Here is a 17,586-nt window from a genome sequence, read left to right on the forward strand (position 1 = left end):
CATATAGATATTTTAGAAAGCTTTTCACACGAGCTCTCTTACTCTCCTAACGCATGGCATTCCACGGCATGTATATATTACATATATTTGATTATATAGATGTATTATAACTATGTACCCAATTTGTCATGGTTGAATATTTAGGTTATTTCTAGTTTTTTCTTATTATAAACAAAGCTGTACTGAACATCCTTACACTACTTGTATGTTTATCCTATTATTTCCTTGAAGTAGAAATTGCGTTACTTCATATAATAGGGTTTATACATTTCTTGTTAGGTTTCTTCCAAAGTGTTTTACAGTTTTCACCATTATTCTGAATGGGATTTTGCTTTCCATTATATAGTCTAACTAGGATAGATAAGTGGCATTTATGAGGCCTATGGGAAGTAGATTTATTTTGATACAGTAATTATATGTCCAAACTTCTTACTGTACTCTTATTGATTTCTTGGAATGTCCAGACATAAAACTCTGTGGTCTACAAGTAAAACCTGTGAATTCTCCGATCCAGTATTCGCACACCTCCCCGGCATCTAACTGCACTGGTCGGTACTAACAGAACACGGGTAGGTGCTGGCGAGCTTGGGCTGCGCACGTCAAGAAATACTCATTTCTTCCTATTCATCTCGCAGGAATGTTGCATTTAACTGAATGCCTTTCAGACTTTCTGAATGCCAACTGAAAAGATGAGTGCAGGGTATTTTTAAAAGATTTTTAAAAACTATTTCAAATACCCAGAAAAGTACAAAGCTTATATAACATGAGGTTATAGCCAATACTCAGATCTAGCAAGTAATAACACTGTGCTGTGGCTCAGGTCAGTTTGTGGGTACACGTGTGTGTGTGTGTGTGTGTGTGTGTGTGTGTGTGTGTGTTTGTGTGTGTGTGTGTGTATGTGTGTAAAGAAATCTAACTTCATTGTATAGGAAAGTCCACCCCATCCTCAGCTCTTCCCCTCCCTAGTTGTTATCTTTTCCACACATATTTTATATTTTTTTTACGTTTATAGCCATAAAAATATTCAGCATTGTTTTATCTATTTTAAAAGTTTATATAAACAGTATGCTATATATATCCTCTTATAACTTTACTTTTCTCTCTCAACATTATTTTCATTCCTTTAAGCCATTCCATTATGCCACATGCCATTGTGTGAATAAACCGCAATTTACGCATCCATCTCCCGTGATGGAAAGTTCCCCTGTTTTTACTTTGGGGTTTAATTAATATCACATAACTACTTAGTTTCAGAGCTTTAAACAAAAGCAAGTATTTTGACTGCTAATATTTATTACAGTAAATACTTACCAATCTTTCAACACTTCTGTAACATTTAGAGTCTTTATAATTTGAGCTCATGAACTAGATGAAACAAGTATTCTTAGAATTAAGCTTCGCCTATAAAAAAAAAAAGACATATCAATGGCAATAGTAGTAAAACATAAATAACTTTAACAAAGTTCTGACATAGAAAGCCGTGGCCTAAGGCTCAGAGGTGGGACAGGGAGCTCCACCTCCAATGGCAGTGTCTGGGTGAGGGGCAGCAGGCGCCATGTCCGGCTGCAAAGGTGGCAAGAAGAAGCCCCTGAAGCAGCCCAGGAAGCAGGCCACGGAGATGGATGAGGAGAATGAGGCATTCAAGAAGAAGCAAAAAGAGAAGCAGAAAAAACTCAAGGAGCTAAAAGCAAATGCCATGGGGAAGTACCCTCTGGCCACAGGTGGAATTAAGAAATCTGGTTGAGGGCGGACGGATGGCTCAGTTGGTTAGAGCGCGAGCTCTGGGCAACAGGGCTGCTGGTTCGATTCCCACATGCGCCAGCAAGCTGCACCCTCCACAACTAAGATTGAAAGGACAACAACTTGACTTGGAAAAGTACCAGAAGTACACACTGTTCCCCAATAAAGTCCTGTTCCCCTTCCCCAATAAAAGTCTTTAAATAGAAATCTGGCAAAAAGTGCCTTGTGCCTGGGGCAATGGTGACCCTTAATTCCATTCCCGTTCTAACATCTGGATTCCCTGCCGTAACACCTGTTGTCACCTATAGCTAGAATGAAGTGTTGTCTGTTATGTATTTAAGAATAAACTTTTGTAAAATAATAATACTATAATAACAATAATAATTTAATTTAAATAATAATTTAATTTAAATAATAATTTAATTTAAATAATAATTTAAAAAACCAGTGGCCCGTATTCATGTCAGCCAGTGAATTTTGGGATCTCAAGAGCACACCAAAAATGCCTGGAGCTTCAAGAAAGGGGTCGTGACCGGGAGTCTTGGAACGTATTTGATCTGAATAAGGCAACTTGATTGTAGCTCCCAGGGCCTAACTAACAACCTCCAGGAAAATCACCAGTTAAATATAAAGGAAGGAGATCAGACCAATATCAGTCTTCTGAACACTGGAATCTAGGAGGCAGTGAAATAGCATCTATATATTATGGACAGCTGAGTTACTACTTTCTGTAAGAGTGAAAGGTATTCAAGAACATGTGAGAACTCAGAATATACTAAAACCAAACAATGAATAAAACCACCACTAAATTTCATATCCTTATTGAATTTTTTAAATGAACCAATCTTTTGTGTACGATACAATGCAGGCTATTTCTAGAACACTAAAGAAGAAATTCCTACTACCATGATAGCAACAAGATGTTTCTCTTTCGTTACCTGTCTCCCTCTTCTCCATAGATTTTACCAAGCCAAGGCATGAAAAAGATGTCTTTATTCTAGTTATAAGGCAAACATGAAAGTTTATTTTTACTCACAAGTTTTTTTTTATCAGAATGATCTTTAATTGTTTCAAAAGGCTCAAATCTAGAGAACTGTCTTGAATTCCTTTCATCTTGCAAACAGTTCTTGTGCCACACACTGATCTTGGCACTTGAGGACAAAGTGGGCAGGAAAGGGGACAGAGCTGCCACTGGACTACACAGGACTTCATGTGAATTAGGAAAATCAGCTCTTCCCACTGGTGCAGCCCCACCCCAGGCACACAGCTTTCAGAGCACAGGCTAGATTTCAGTCCCACTCGCCCACTGTGCTCACCAAGCAGCACGGCCAGTACATCGACTGCCCAACCTAAGGGAACAGCCCTGGGACGGAGTCCCCAGTACACCTTCCGTAGCTGCTCCTGCTGCCTTCTGAGCGAATCCAAACCATCCACACATATTTTAACGCTAACATTACGGAAGGGGAAATTCTCAATCGGATCATGAGGACAGAGATGAACTGCGACGACTAGCACCCGTAGCCTGGATGCTACAGGAGGCGCCAGCTGTCCGCGATGCTGCGTGGACTCCAGCTAACTCGGCGTGGCCGTTAGAAGTGAAAGCTGACAGACAACCGGATCTGTCTGTTTCTCTCTCTTATCAAGAGACATTTCTAGGCCAAGGGGAGGGATTTCTCTAATGCTCTTACACTAGCATGGCTTCTTTATCTCTGTATTTTGCAAAGCCCAGCTTGGGTATCCATGGAGTTTTACTGCGTCCAAGCTCGGAATTCTGTCGCCAGCACAGTCGGCTGTGCCCTCCTTTACTCTGCCAGCACTCTTCACACACAGCTGGATTCTGGGTTTTATCACCCTATAACAACGGAGTGTCCATAAAGTCTGGAAATACAGTGTTTTTTAATAGATTGAAGATGCCCTTACGGGCATTAAATATATAACATTTGCCTCTGTTTCCAAACTACATGGACACCCTGCAGTTACTTATCTACATGACAGTCTTATCCCCTAGGTCACGAGTTCCCTAAGTCCACAGACCCTGACTTACTACTTTTGGCATTTTATAATGCCAAGTTTTTTATCATCATTACTATAATTTTCAACTTTTAATGCAACTATTGCTATAATGCCATGATAAATAAAACTTAATCCCAACATTACTAGAATTTTTTATATTTTTAAAATTTACCACAAATGAAAAGTATAACAAAATGCCTATAATCATATAAATGACCTTCTCATAAAATGGTAGGTTTTACTTTCTCTAATACAGTGATTGGTAAAATATAAAATATGAGTGGTCAAAACAAAAAGCGAAAAACTGACAATGTATCAGCTATACCTCCTCCCAGTCTGATGTCACCAGATGTTTCATCAATATGCCATTCAATTCAACAAATGTTTATTGAACATTTACTATACGCCAGCTACTATTTTTGGCACTTGGTATAGAGCAAAAACAAAATTCCTACCCACATGGATTCTAGGGGGGTAGAAACACAGAAAGAACAGATACTGTAACATCAGGGAGTACTAAGTCTATGGGGGAAAAGTAAAACAGAAAAAGGGACAGAGAGACAGAAATGCTGCTTTAGACGGGTGGGCAAAGAATGTCTGAAGAGGTGATATCTGAGCAAAAACCTGAGTGAAGTAAGGAAATTCTCATGTGGAAATCTGGGAAAAGAGCACTCTAGGCACTGAGATTAGTGTATGTTTGATGCATTGGATACTGAGTGCGAGAAAAAAGGAGAAGTTAAAAATGACTAGAGTGAGAAAAGCCACTCACTCCTGCTTCTCAGGGACTGAGGTAAGGTGTGGAAAGAAGAAACAGAAGTGTCCCTGGAACAGTCTCTCCCTACGAATGGAAGTCTCCTTTCTGCTTGTCCTCCCCTGCTCTACTCCCCCCTGCTCCCTCACCCCATAGAGACTAACGTTTTTTAAGCCTGTGTGAAGAGTAGTGCAGCTCACTGACAGGTAAGCCTGACTGAAGAGCAGGACGGGAGGGAAAAGAAGGTTCCGTTTTAGCTGTATGCTAACTTTGACAGGGCTCTGAGAAACCCGGTCAAGGATATCAAGTAGGTCGTTGGCTATACCCCCTGGAGCTCAGGTGGGGAGGCTGGAAGCGCTGAGTCACCTGGGGCCATCAGCAGGCACACAGGTGTACTGTAATGTGACTAGATGGGTGACATACCCCCAGGGCAGTGCTGTCCAGGGCTTTCTGCAGTGACAGGACTACAACAGTGGGGGCCTAGAGATGAGTCTAGAGGGGCAGAGAAGAGGGACTAGGGCTGAGCCCTGGGTTAGCATCCCTGAGTCAGGAGAGGAGCCTGAAAAGAGCAGCAGATGAGGAAGGAGAACCACCAGGAGAGCAGTGCCTCTCAGAAACGCGGTGAGGAAAAGCGTGAAACCGGAAAGTGACCGACTGGGTCAAACGTCGCTGAGAGGCTGAGAAAGATGCAGACAGGGAAGGGACCGTGAGATTTAGCACTGTGGGAATCACTGACACCTTGTCACAGAGTCCTCTCAGTGGAGTGGCCAAGGGTGGCGAAGAAATGGAGGCAAGGCGTTTAGACCGCTCTTTGAAGACCGTTCTGCCCTCAGGGTGGCGAGGAAATGGGGGGCAGCTTGAAGGGGACACAGGATAGGGGAGGGTTTTATTTTTAAAAGAGAACACAGTAGGTTTGTGAGCTGAAATACTATCGCATATTGGTCTGATATTGGACTGATATTGGTCTGACCTCCTTCCTTTATATTTAACTGGTGATTTTCCTGGAGGTTGTTAGTTAGGCCCTGGGAGCCACAATCAAGTTGCCTTGTTCAGATCAAATACGTTCCGAGACTCCCGGTCACGACCCCTTTCTTGAAGCTCCAGGCATTTTTGGTGTGCTCTTGAGATCCCAAAATTCACTGGCTGACATGAATACGGGCCACTGGTTTTTTAAATTATTATTTAAATTAAATTATTATTTAAATTAAATTATTATTTAAATTAAATTATTTAAATTAAATTATTATTTAAATTAAATTATTATTGTTATTATAGTATTATTATTTTACAAAAGTTTATTCTTAAATACATAACAGACAACACTTCATTCTAGCTATAGGTGACAACAGGTGTTACGGCAGGGAATCCAGATGTTAGAACGGGAATGGAATTAAGGGTCACCATTGCCCCAGGCACAAGGCACTTTTTGCCAGATTTCTATTTAAAGACTTTTATTGGGGAAGGGGAACAGGACTTTATTGGGGAACAGTGTGTACTTCTGGTACTTTTCCAAGTCAAGTTGTTGCCCTTTCAATCTTAGTTGTGGAGGGTGCAGCTTGCTGGCCCATGTGGGAATCGAACCAGCAGCTCTGTTTGTATAGCATGTTTGTCCAACAGAGAAAGGAAAACTAGAATGAGAGGAGGTAATTCCAGGAACGATGAGGAGGCAAAATGAAAGGATCTGAGGAACGAGTAAGTGGCAGGAAGAGTGACAGGTCATCCAATGCAGTCAGAAGGACGACAGTGCATGAGTGCAGCTGCCGGAAGATTCCAGTACCTGGCAGTGGGAGGCCACGAAGTGGGCGCTTCTATTTCCTCAGAGAAATCAGCTGAGAGCAGTGCGGGGAGCTGCTGCTAAACTGATACATGGAACGTGGTCAGAACCGCAGCCCGTGGACTTCCCACAAGGCCGCCAAAGAGAACCTCTGACTGAGTGCCACTGCTCACTAACTGAACCGGTACTGCAGGCCACGTCTGTGTCATGTCCCCAGGGACAGGATGACAGGGTGGGTGGTGTCTGAGGCCTCTGGGAATCCACCTGTGTCACAGCAGCAGCATTCCCCTGTCAGAGGGGACACGGGGTGACCTGGAAGGACCCCCATAACCTTCACTGCTCCTATTTCCTTCAGTAAATATTTGTAAACCTTTTAAAATGATCTCTAGAATCTTCTATGGAGGTAACGTCAAGCTCATTAAAATCTATGGAATCTACATTCTTTCTTGTAATTTTGGAACTTTATTCCTCGACAATCTTCTAAAAGTTTTCAGATTCACCATAATTACTCAAAGATTACCAGTTCGGCAATGGCATTAACAAATTTTCTCAGAATCTGAACCCGAGATGTGGATTCATTTAGAGCAGCCAGAGGTTCTGGTACAATCTCCTCCCCGGTCTTGGACTTAACTTTTCTGCTGTTATTATTACTTCCATCCTTACATGGATCGTCCTCCACGTTAGAGAAGACAGAAACAAAAAGAAGCTGAGAAGTGTCACTTACTCTCTGTATTTGATTACAGGCTCAGTTTGTCAATAAGAAGAATCTGTTAATTTGCTTATTGTTTTCACTGTCTACATAGATAATGAGAAAGCCTTAAAAGCTCTGCTCATTCTTTTCCAAAGACTGTGTTCCTTTTTTACGTTATACATACTCATATGTATTCTATAATATGTATACAGGTTATATACATACACATTCGTTTCATATCCTTCTTTCCCTCTTCTGCACGTTATCTTAAAACCTGAGTTCATCGGGCCATTTTACCTCTGCCTTCCCACTAACATCTTACTTCCAATTGTTCAATAAAGGCTGCCTACAGCCACGTCACAACCACTTTCCTTCTAGAGACTGTATCCATGGCATCTTGCCTATCTTTTCTTTGAAATTCAGGAACTCTGTATTTCCAATGCTCTAACTTCCAGCTTTGTTCTGTATTCCTCTTACTGTTTATTATTTTTCCACTTAGCTATAATTTACTAAACTCTCACCTTGTACCAGGCACTAAGAGTACAAAATGTGGAGGTAATTTCAGTCTCTGTCCCCAAGAAGGTCATATTATGGTGACAAAGGCAAACCAACACCCAGGGTATTATGTACTGATCAGGGCACTGAACCCACTTTGAGTGGTCAGGGAAGCTTCACGAAGGAGGTAATCTTTGAGTAAATGTGGAACAGGTAAAGGGAGGAAAGGAGGGAAGAAGGCATTACAAAGTGAAAGAGCAGCTCAAGTCAAGTCCCTGATGGAATTACAGTAAATTTGGTATCAAACACGAAATGAGAAGCAGGAAAACAAGGATGGAAAGAGCAGTGACCAAGCAGACAGAAAAGGATTACTGGTGGGCTGAGAGCTGAGCAGAGACTGAAAACCATGCATTCTGGTGGCAGCAACTTTTGCAGCTCTGTGCAATTCGGCAGTAGGTTCTGCTACTAGAGAATGCAGACTGCAGCCCTGACCTAGAAATGGGAGTCAGCAGAAGCAGTCGGGACTCAAGGGCACAGGTGAGAGAACGAGACATGGTCAAAAACAGGATGCAGACAGGGTGGGGAAGAGGAAGAGGCCAGGCAAATGCTGATACACAGGAGAAATATAGGCAATCGATCACTATGATATTGAAGAACAGAAAATGTGAGAAAGAAGGCTACTGGGATTTTTAGATTTCTGAAACAAGCGGTTCCAGATGATGAGAACACCTAGCGTGTCACCCTGCAGCAGGAGTCTGAAGTGAAGTGCCAGTTAGGGTCACTGCAATTAAGCAAGCTTCCTGGACAACAGATCTTCATCAGTTCTTCCCATGAAAGCTCTTCGACAATGATTTTGTCTGTTGCATTTACTGCTAAATCTACAGCATCTAGATCAGTATGTGGCTCAGAGAAGGCATTCGATCATTTGTTGAATTTGCTGAATGAGTGACATGGCTTTTCTCTCAGGATTCCCGTAATGTTGCCTTGTCTAATTAAGTCCTCACAGTGAGTCAAGTTAGGCTCAAAGTATCAGGTCCCCTGATTATTCCCTTTGCTTTCTGAAATGAAATGGTCAATAAAATCGGTCAATAGTGGCTGTTTTCCCTGAGTGAGACTTCCCACAGACAGCTGACTTTGATAGCTTAGCTCTGTTCTGGTTCTGTGATTAATTGCCACAACCTATTATCCAACAGATCACAGAATTAAGCTATCACCTCGTCTTGTGGATTTTCGCACACTTACCTTCTTCACATACAGAAGCACTACTCCTGCGCCCTACCCCAAGTCATTACTACATATGTTCTGCACTTTTAGGCACGTTTTAATACCTTGTCACTTCTGTATTTCAGTTAGTGCTACCAATGACTTTACATTTACCACTGAAAATAAAATCTCAAACTCAACAAGAGGGCAAGAAGTGCTCCCTAAGTCACCAAGTTTCCTCCTCAAGAACTATCAAATGGCCTAGTGGCCATGGTGATAAGGGAAGAGTCCATCGTGCTAAAATTTCCCTTTCCACTAATTCATTAATTCATTCATTAAGTCAACCAATACTTATTACTTATTCAATAAATATTTGTTAATCTGTGTACTCATTCCATTTTCGCTAGTTTCTGAATCTGTTTTGAATAGTCAAAACAGTCAGCATTGTGACAGTGGTGAAGCAAAGGCAGAGCATTGGGACCTAGCAGTTACTAGCCAGCCACACAGAGCTGTGTGAAGTCTGGCTTCCTTTTCCACACGGTGTCTGTCCCATAGAGACACCATACGGATCTTCAGAGAGTATGTCATCAGTACACATCCTTGGTAAATGCTACAGCTCTATTTTAAAGGCTCAGCAACAGCTAAACAGCACAGCAGAGAGCGCCATCTGCAGGAAGAGAAAGTCACTGCAACCTTTCTACCGAACATTCTGCGTGGAAACGCTCCTGTTCTGCTTTGCAATGATGCAGTTTCCAAGAAAGTGCTGGAAATAAAAGCAGGAGTACCTGGGTATTTGCCTTTTCTCTGCCTTGTGACCTCTACAGAAAAGGAGTAAAAGTAAAATGCCAAGAAAAAAGTTTATAATACTGAACATTCTTCTTATAGCCTGATTAGAAAGCATACTTTTTTCTCATCAAACAGTAACATCTGAAGGACTCAATGCCTATTCTTTCACCAAATCCAAAATCCTGGTAAATTCCCTTTTAAAATAATACTGTATACTTGCTAAATTTCTTAATTACAATAGTATTAGAGAAATTATCACTGGAAAGAATATTTTTCAGAAACGTATTATGTACCAAAAAGGAGAAGACTGCTACAAATCGCAGGATTATTGTGAGGATTAAAGAAAATAATGCACAGAAAAATAAGTACTTAATGAATTCTACTAAGTCAGAACCTGCCACGATTTGAAGCAGCCTTCTTGAAAATAAGGACTGGTTGGTACAGATTCTTAACTATGCTAAATCCCATCTCTCCAGAGTTCTCTACATACTGATTACAGACTGATAAGTGACTGTCCCAAAGATCTCATCTATTCTGTGCAACACATCACTAAAAATCAAAAAACCTTAGGAGAAAAAAAATGATTATGTTATTATTATTTCACAAATAACATGAATAAAGGAATGAACATAAATTAGAATCACACAGTTTCACAATGGCAGAAACTTCAGACATCATATTCTCCAACCCCACATTTTACAGGTGACAAAAACGGAAGTTCACAGGTCCAAGGTCCCATGGTTAGTTCCCATGACAGTTATCTTGGAGTTCTATGATCTTTTTGGAGTTAATTAACTGGAACTAAAACAACCACGTTTAGAAGACACAGCCTTTCTTCTTCTGTCAGGTCAATGAAACACTAGACAATGTGCAAAGAAGTTTGCTTAGCATTAAATACTACTTCTAAATGTTATCCAGAACCTTTACTCAAGTCCACTAGATTGCAATCTGTATACCTGTAAACAAGATTTTAAAATCTCTCTCTCCAAACTTTTGTAACTACAACACAGAACTACATGTTTGAAATGCATAAAACTTCAGTGGAGAAGGGGTAAAGACTACAAACTGACCTTGTTCAAATTAACAGAATTCTCTTTAAGGAATGACCTAGTTAAGGCACATCTGCTTACTAAATTATTCAATATTGAAGCAAGCAAATATCTGTTAATCTAAGCTTCACCCTGTAAACTTCTACTAGATGTGTTAAGCAATAACCACCAGAATGATTCCCAACTACAGGCTCAACGAAAGTGCATTAGGATATTATTTACATACCATAGATTTTTTTTATTAATATCAAGCATCTTTACCACCTATGTTGTAGTGGATAATAAACATTCTCTTTAGAAAACTGAAATAAAATTTGACCGTCACTGAATATGAAAAATTAAAATATATTTTAATGGGCTTTGCTTTTATAAAATTCTTGAAATTTAAACATGGGTAAGGGAAGGACATGACACCTTAACAAAGTTCTAAATTAAATAACTGAATCAGACAATCCGTAAATCCATTTTAGCAATAAGGTTAATGGTTCCACAAACTGAAAAGTTCCACAAGATAAATCACAATCCCACAATTACTCATAATTCACCATGTTTGGGTGGATGTTCAACTTTCATTGAACCAATTAACTTCAAAAGAAATTAAAATAGTGGTTTAGATTATAGCAGTTGAGAGCTCAGGCCCTTCTTGACCAATACTGAACTTGATTGTCTGAGTTCTGCATTAAAAAACCCTCTGGTATCCAACGGACACGTATCCCATTAGGGAGACCACCTCAGGGATGATGTAGATGCCTGATCACTGCACTGTACACCTGAAGCTGAACAATAATGAATGCCAACTATATATATATATATATGTATATACTTACAAGAAGCGGAGTACAACATTAGGAATAGAGACAGTGGAAATGTAATGGCTGTGTGCGATGTCAGAGGGATGGTGGATGGGGGGAGGGAGGTTCACACAGTGTGAGGGATATAAATGATAAACGTCTAAGTATTACTTTGTCTTGTGCGCCTGAAAATAATAAAAAAATTGGAAAAAAAAAAAACCCTCTGACTGTAAGTAAGGATGTCACACATCCTTATGAAGTTTGGATTGTGGTCTCCAGCTCCTCAGATACTGATGTGGTAACAGGAAGGAAATGTCAAGGCTTTGAACTTCAGAGGGTGTCTGAGTAACAACCCATGCTCCCATGGGAAAATGAATTCAATTTCCTACTGGAACTGCTGGCAACACATTTTGCCCCACCCTCCTCAGTACCTTGCCTGTCGGGCAAGGGGAACAGGGATTCCCACACCTCCGAGCCATTTGGGTGGCTACAGTGATCTGGAAAAGGGCTCCAAAAGTAGGGGAGTGGCACGAGAGGCCAACAGTAGGCTCTTAAGCTTGATGAGGCGGTCTCAGCACTTCCCAAACCTTCATCCCAGGGTCTCTCACAAGGCGACAGTCAGGCACATTAGGGTTTAAACAACTGGAGAAGAGCTCTGTGCATGCAAACAGCTCATGCAACATTGTCAGTAAGGGCAAATCGCTGATGTGCGGAACAACAATCTTAGAAATGAACCTTCTGGAACACAGCCATTTATAAGAAGTAACTGCCATACTCAAAGTGTTTCAACTAACATTGGAGTAAGTAACACGCTGACCGCCAGTACAGGAAAACTTCCTAAGGTTAAGGGATTTCCCAAAAGGCATAGGACTTCACAGGTAGGTCTTCGGGTTCCTATCTAATGTTCTTAATATTGCATGAAATTTTTTAGCGACCTCTCACAACCAAACTGTGTCTTTCAGAAAGCCATTTGTCGGAGCCATCAGTGCTGAGGTCTGGCACAAAGAGCGCTGTAACCAGGTGGTGGGCCTGCCTGGCTGTCTCAGGCTGTTTCACCCGGGTTTGATCCTGAGCACCTTGAGAGAATGGAAGTTCTGAGACCGTGAGGTTGTAAGCGAGGCTGCACTAAAAGGACCGATGAAGTCCCAGCCAGGTAAATCGTGTCCCCTGGCTTTACATCCCTGCTAGAAGGAATGCGCTGTTGGTTTTACACTGAGTAGCTCATCCTCCTTCGAAACAGATCTCTGGATTTGTATAGAATACGGATGATGCTGCTGCTGATGATACAACACCAAAGATGCCTACACGTCACGCGCTACGACTGCAAACACTCTAGGAAATTGCTGGTTTGAGCCTCATAACAATCTCGTAAGTACAACTATGTTTCTACTTGTCACATGTTAAAAACTGAAGCACGGTGAGGTTAGGCAACTGATCAAGGTCACAGAGCTACTGTCAGAGGCAGGATTCCGACCCAGGCAATTTCTCTGTAAACAAATTTCTCTTCTCAAAGCAAACACAGACTCCTCCCTCCAACAAACCAGCTCTTCCTTCCACATTCCCATTTCACTTACTGGCCTCTACCAGTCATTCAGGAGACAACCCAGAATAGTACTTCATATGGGGCCGAGTCAGTTCTTCCTCTTGACATCTTGCTGGTCCACCTGTGCAACTCTATGACCTTGGGTACTTGACTTGCTCTCTCTAAGCCTCAATTTATTATCCATAAAACCGAGTTTCTAAGAACCCCTAAAGTTGTTGTGAATATTAAAATTCAATAGATAACTCATGTAAAATGCATAGCACAGTGCCTGGCTGATTGTGGAAATACCAATAATTATTAGCCACTACGATCATCACCTTGAATTTGATCTTTCCCCTCTACCCTCAGGCCTAAGCATTCATCTCCTAAGCCCTTCTCTCTTCTCTCACTTGCAATACCAACAACCTCTGAATCGGTCACTCTGCCTGGCCTATTCTCCATTCAATCCAAAGTCTCCAACTGCTAAAAATGTCACTCACATTCCTTAAAATCAGAAATGACACCCCAATTCCTAGGGAATAAGATCCAAACTCCTTATTATCATGCTATGCAATTCCCTCCACCAAAGCTTTCTAATCTCTCAACACATCTCATAACACACAGTACTGCCCCGTGACGCCCCTAAGGGTACACACTTTCTCACCACTATTTCACTAATTTACTTTTTTAATCGTGTTGCTGCTGCTACATAAATTCCCATTAATTCCCAATTAATTACTTTCTACATGCCTCTATCTTAGGACTTACCACATGGTATTACAGGATTGTACTGTTTCTTTCTAAGTTAGATTATACTTTCCTTAAGAAGGGAAAACAGGTCTTATTTGTTCAAACAAAAAACACAAAAATCATTTGTGCCTCACACAGTGACATGAATGGTAAGAGCTCAATAAACAAACACCAATTCATTTAATACTAACTTTGATAGAAAATATTTTAATATTCAAAGTCCTTTTGGAAATATTCCCACAGCAAAAGCTCTGAGAAATAAAGAGGCACAGTTACAAAAGTCTTTTTCCCTTCCACAGCAAGCATTGGAGGTACTAAGGAAAGTGCTATAGAAACACCTAAAAACCTTACCAAAATATTTTTAGATTAAAAACAAAAAAACTACAGCAATAAAATCTTGGATGCTTATTCTTCCTATATTAAAGATTATACTTCAGAGTATATAATTTCAAAGTCCTTTATTTTCCATACCACCTGAAAACACACAAAAAAACACAGCTTGGATCCTTATTCTAAATGGGAAATGAAAATAATAAAAATAATTTATGTAGTAACACCATAATGATCGAGTTTTTAATATATATCTTGATAAAGTAAAAGATTCTACAAAATAAGTTTCAGAAATACTGAACACAGATATTTACGTGATTTAAAGACACTGCAAGTGTAGACAACACTGGCTTCCTCTTACTCCTTCATAATTCTTATGGACACAATGAAAGTTAGCTTCTTCCCTTCTAAAGAAAAAAATTTAGTTGAGGCAATCCATTATAGACAATATGTTCACTGTTACAAAACATTGCATACCAAAGAAGATAACAACAGAGAGATCACACGGAGATCCAGTTGCTTAATCTATTGCTCTGTGATCATCCATGAAGATGGATAGATAGTAGGGTTGAAGGGCATAGGGATTGGGAGAAATAGAGAACAGAAATAAGAAAAGAATATATATTAAACACTTTCTGAACAAACACATTTTAAATTCGACCTACACTTAATATTTTTTTCTACTACATTGGGTATCATCATAATTTAGTTTCTATCACTGTGGCCTAAATGTAAACAGATGTAAAGAAAAAGGTTCAAGTCATAAATGAATTGCATACTAGAAACCAAACACTACTGTTTTCTATGGAGATGAGGCATTTTTTGGCTATGAGATCGCTTTCTTAAAATGCACTAAAATATTCAAGAGGTTGTTGGTATAATAGATAGAATACTTAGGCTAAAAGTCAAGAGACTCTGCTTTTCTATTTTGCCTCAAACACTCGTTAGCATCTCAGGCAAAGCGCTTAGCCTTTCTGCTTTTCATTCTTCTTACACATATTAAAAAACAAACAAAAAAAACTGGATGATCTCGAAATATCTTTTATGCTCTGAACTTTTATGATAGTACAACATTCAGAAAATACTAATACAGTAATAGTAAGCCTCAAGATTAATTTAAGATGAAAATGACACATTCTAAATGTTTCCTTAAATTGTGCATAATTGGGTTTTTTCAAAACTATCTTACTAAGATTCTATTTTTAAAAAATAACTTGTAGATAAAATAAAAATATTTCAGTAGTATGGAATGTATGACTTTAGAAATACTCTCCAAAATACTTAGAAAAGGCTGACAGAGAAAAAAACTTCAAGAATAGTTATTAGCATTAGTGTCTTTGGAAGCATCATTAAGAGGAAATCCTGAAAATGGCGAAGGATTTTAATCTTTGATTAAACTCTAAGTCACAATGTGTTAAAGGCCCAATAAAGAAAGTCTAGACAAACAACTATTAAAAAGCAGAAGAGCCACCTGATGGATAAAGCAGCTGTCCTGCAAGCTACACCAGTATAATCCCTTCTACCATTGGCCAGGCTACACTGAATTTTGCACTTCAATGAATGAGTATCCAGAAGCAATAACAATGAATGCACTTCGTGAACTAATAAACATGTTTAATTGCCCTTACAAATAAGCCACATTATTATGATGAAAGAGGAAAGCATTCTTACCATTGTTTTAATTTCACACTCATCCAAACTCAGTATAATAATTATGCTGTTGAACAAACATGTACGCAATTATGACTATTATTCTCCCATCAAAGGAACTAAAATAAGTGAACTACTAAACTAACAAAAATTCCATTGTAGCAAATCACATTTTGAACTGAGCAATTTTAAACAGGAAAGAGAGGGAAAAATTAATATACTATTATCACTCTTTAAAAGCTCATAATACTAAAACAAGCACATAGATTTGATTTCACTTATGATACACAGAAATTACTAAAAACAGTGTCAGCCAAGAACCTAAAGCTACAACAGAAAATTTTAATATACATAACCACAAAATATTTCCAGTATACAAAGACACACTTAACATTCAAAAAGAAAGAGGTACAAAAACAAATCCCTGAACAGAGCAAGCCCATCTTAACACCAGGCTTAAAAGCAGAGAAAAAAAACAGAGTCCTAAAATCAGTCCACAACCTAGATGTCACTTTCTAACATTTCGCCCAAATTAAGAATCCCATCTCTTCAGTAAACACTTCCTTCCAATCCACTCGAGCTTCTGACAAACTGTAGTTATTATGAAGTTTGTCTTACTTAAGATGTGTCTTCCTCTCCCTTTCTAACTAGACAGAGGGCACTGGATGGACTGCCAGCTCCTCCCAGTTTTCAACCCTAGTCAACACTGGCTTCTTCACTGCCTAACTTTATAAAGAAAATATGTATATCCTGTTGACACCTCTTCTTTCAAGATGACTCAGGTAGTTGACGCTGAAGTAGTCTTCTCCTCACCACCTTGCCCTGCAGCCTGCCTCTAGCTGCAGCACTCAGGTACTCAGCCAAGATCAACTATTCAGCCAAGATCAACAGTAACCTTCTAGACGCCAAATCCAATCCATGGGACACATTCCAGTCCTTATCTTATTTGACCTCTCGGAGGAACACGAAGCATATGCGACTACTAATCATTCCTATCTCTTCTCTCCTCTCTAGACTTGTGAGATGCCAAATCTCTTGGTATCCCTCCCACCCTTCCGACCACTCCTCCTCTCCTTGGCTGGATTCTTCTTCTCCAACTCCTCAAGTTGGTGAGCCTTTGGATTCTCTCTGTCTCCTCACGTTCCTTTCTGTGTGCTCTCCTTTAATCATCCCATCCCCTCTGAAGGTTTCAAGTCCCACCTATATGTTAACGACTTCCAAATCTTGATCTAGAGATCAACCCAGAACTTCCGTCAAATCTCCAGACCCTTACAGAATAAAACGAACTCAGAACATTTCAGGGCAGTTTCTTGGGGCTAGAGAGAATAATCATAGCCTAACAGGCTCCATTCATGCCCCTAATTTAGGACTCAACTCATTCATTCTCAACATCACAACCAAAGTGACAGCTCCTCTGGTTACCTATCACTGAGATGATATCTCGATTTGCCCAGGACAGTTCTGGTTTATGCCTGCTGTCCCACAGTAACTATTAATGACATTCTTTCCATTTTCAAAATAACACCAGTTCGGTCAATTAACTATATAATAACCCTACCTGCCCACCCATCCTCCCTGATTTTCCCTGCATAACTAGGTGAGCCCTCACTGGATTCCATACTCCCCACCTTTAGGAACCTTCCTATACCCTCACTTTCCTATACCTAAGCTAAGAAACTTCCTTATACCCTCACTTTCACAAGGGAGGATCACTTCATCTCCTCCTCTTAATAGATCACTATACACCCAGATTGGTGAGGAAAACAAATACATATTATCCTGGTTTCCCAAGGTGACTTGTGCATCATTATTATCCCATTTCATTCACTTTTAAATGATAGCATAGCTACATTTGCAGTTGTCACCTACTGACCTTTGAGTCATTCATCTCCATTTACTGAGAACTTTGTCATACAACTACTCCCTTCGTCTCCATATGTGATCTGTCATTCTGGGGGCTTCATTATCCGTATTAACAATTAATCCCAACACACTAGCATCAGAGCTCTTGGACTTCCTCTTCTTCAGTGACCCCCACTTT

The 17,586-nt window shown here is 40.0% G+C and overlaps 1 protein-coding gene and 1 pseudogene across 5 annotated transcripts in view; one reads left to right on the plus strand and one right to left on the minus strand.

The window, feature by feature from the left end:
• The window catches only part of LYST (lysosomal trafficking regulator), a 172,927-nt gene that overhangs the window by 136,791 nt on the left and 18,550 nt on the right, over positions 1–17,586 (minus strand). For all 5 annotated transcript variants that reach the window (XM_019746974.3, XM_074316725.2, XM_019746975.3 and 2 more), the window contains exon 2: positions 1,312–1,401. The gene's annotated coding sequence lies outside the window, so the exon portion shown is untranslated. The remainder of the gene's footprint in view (positions 1–1,311; positions 1,402–17,586) is intronic.
• On the plus strand, positions 1,416–1,731 carry LOC148758176 (translation machinery-associated protein 7 pseudogene; annotated as a pseudogene).

The sequence above is a fragment of the Rhinolophus sinicus genome, chromosome 6, assembly GCF_057876585.1.
Source record: "Rhinolophus sinicus isolate RSI-liver-muscle chromosome 6, RSI-T2T, whole genome shotgun sequence".
Classification (NCBI taxonomy): domain Eukaryota; kingdom Metazoa; phylum Chordata; class Mammalia; order Chiroptera; family Rhinolophidae; genus Rhinolophus; species Rhinolophus sinicus.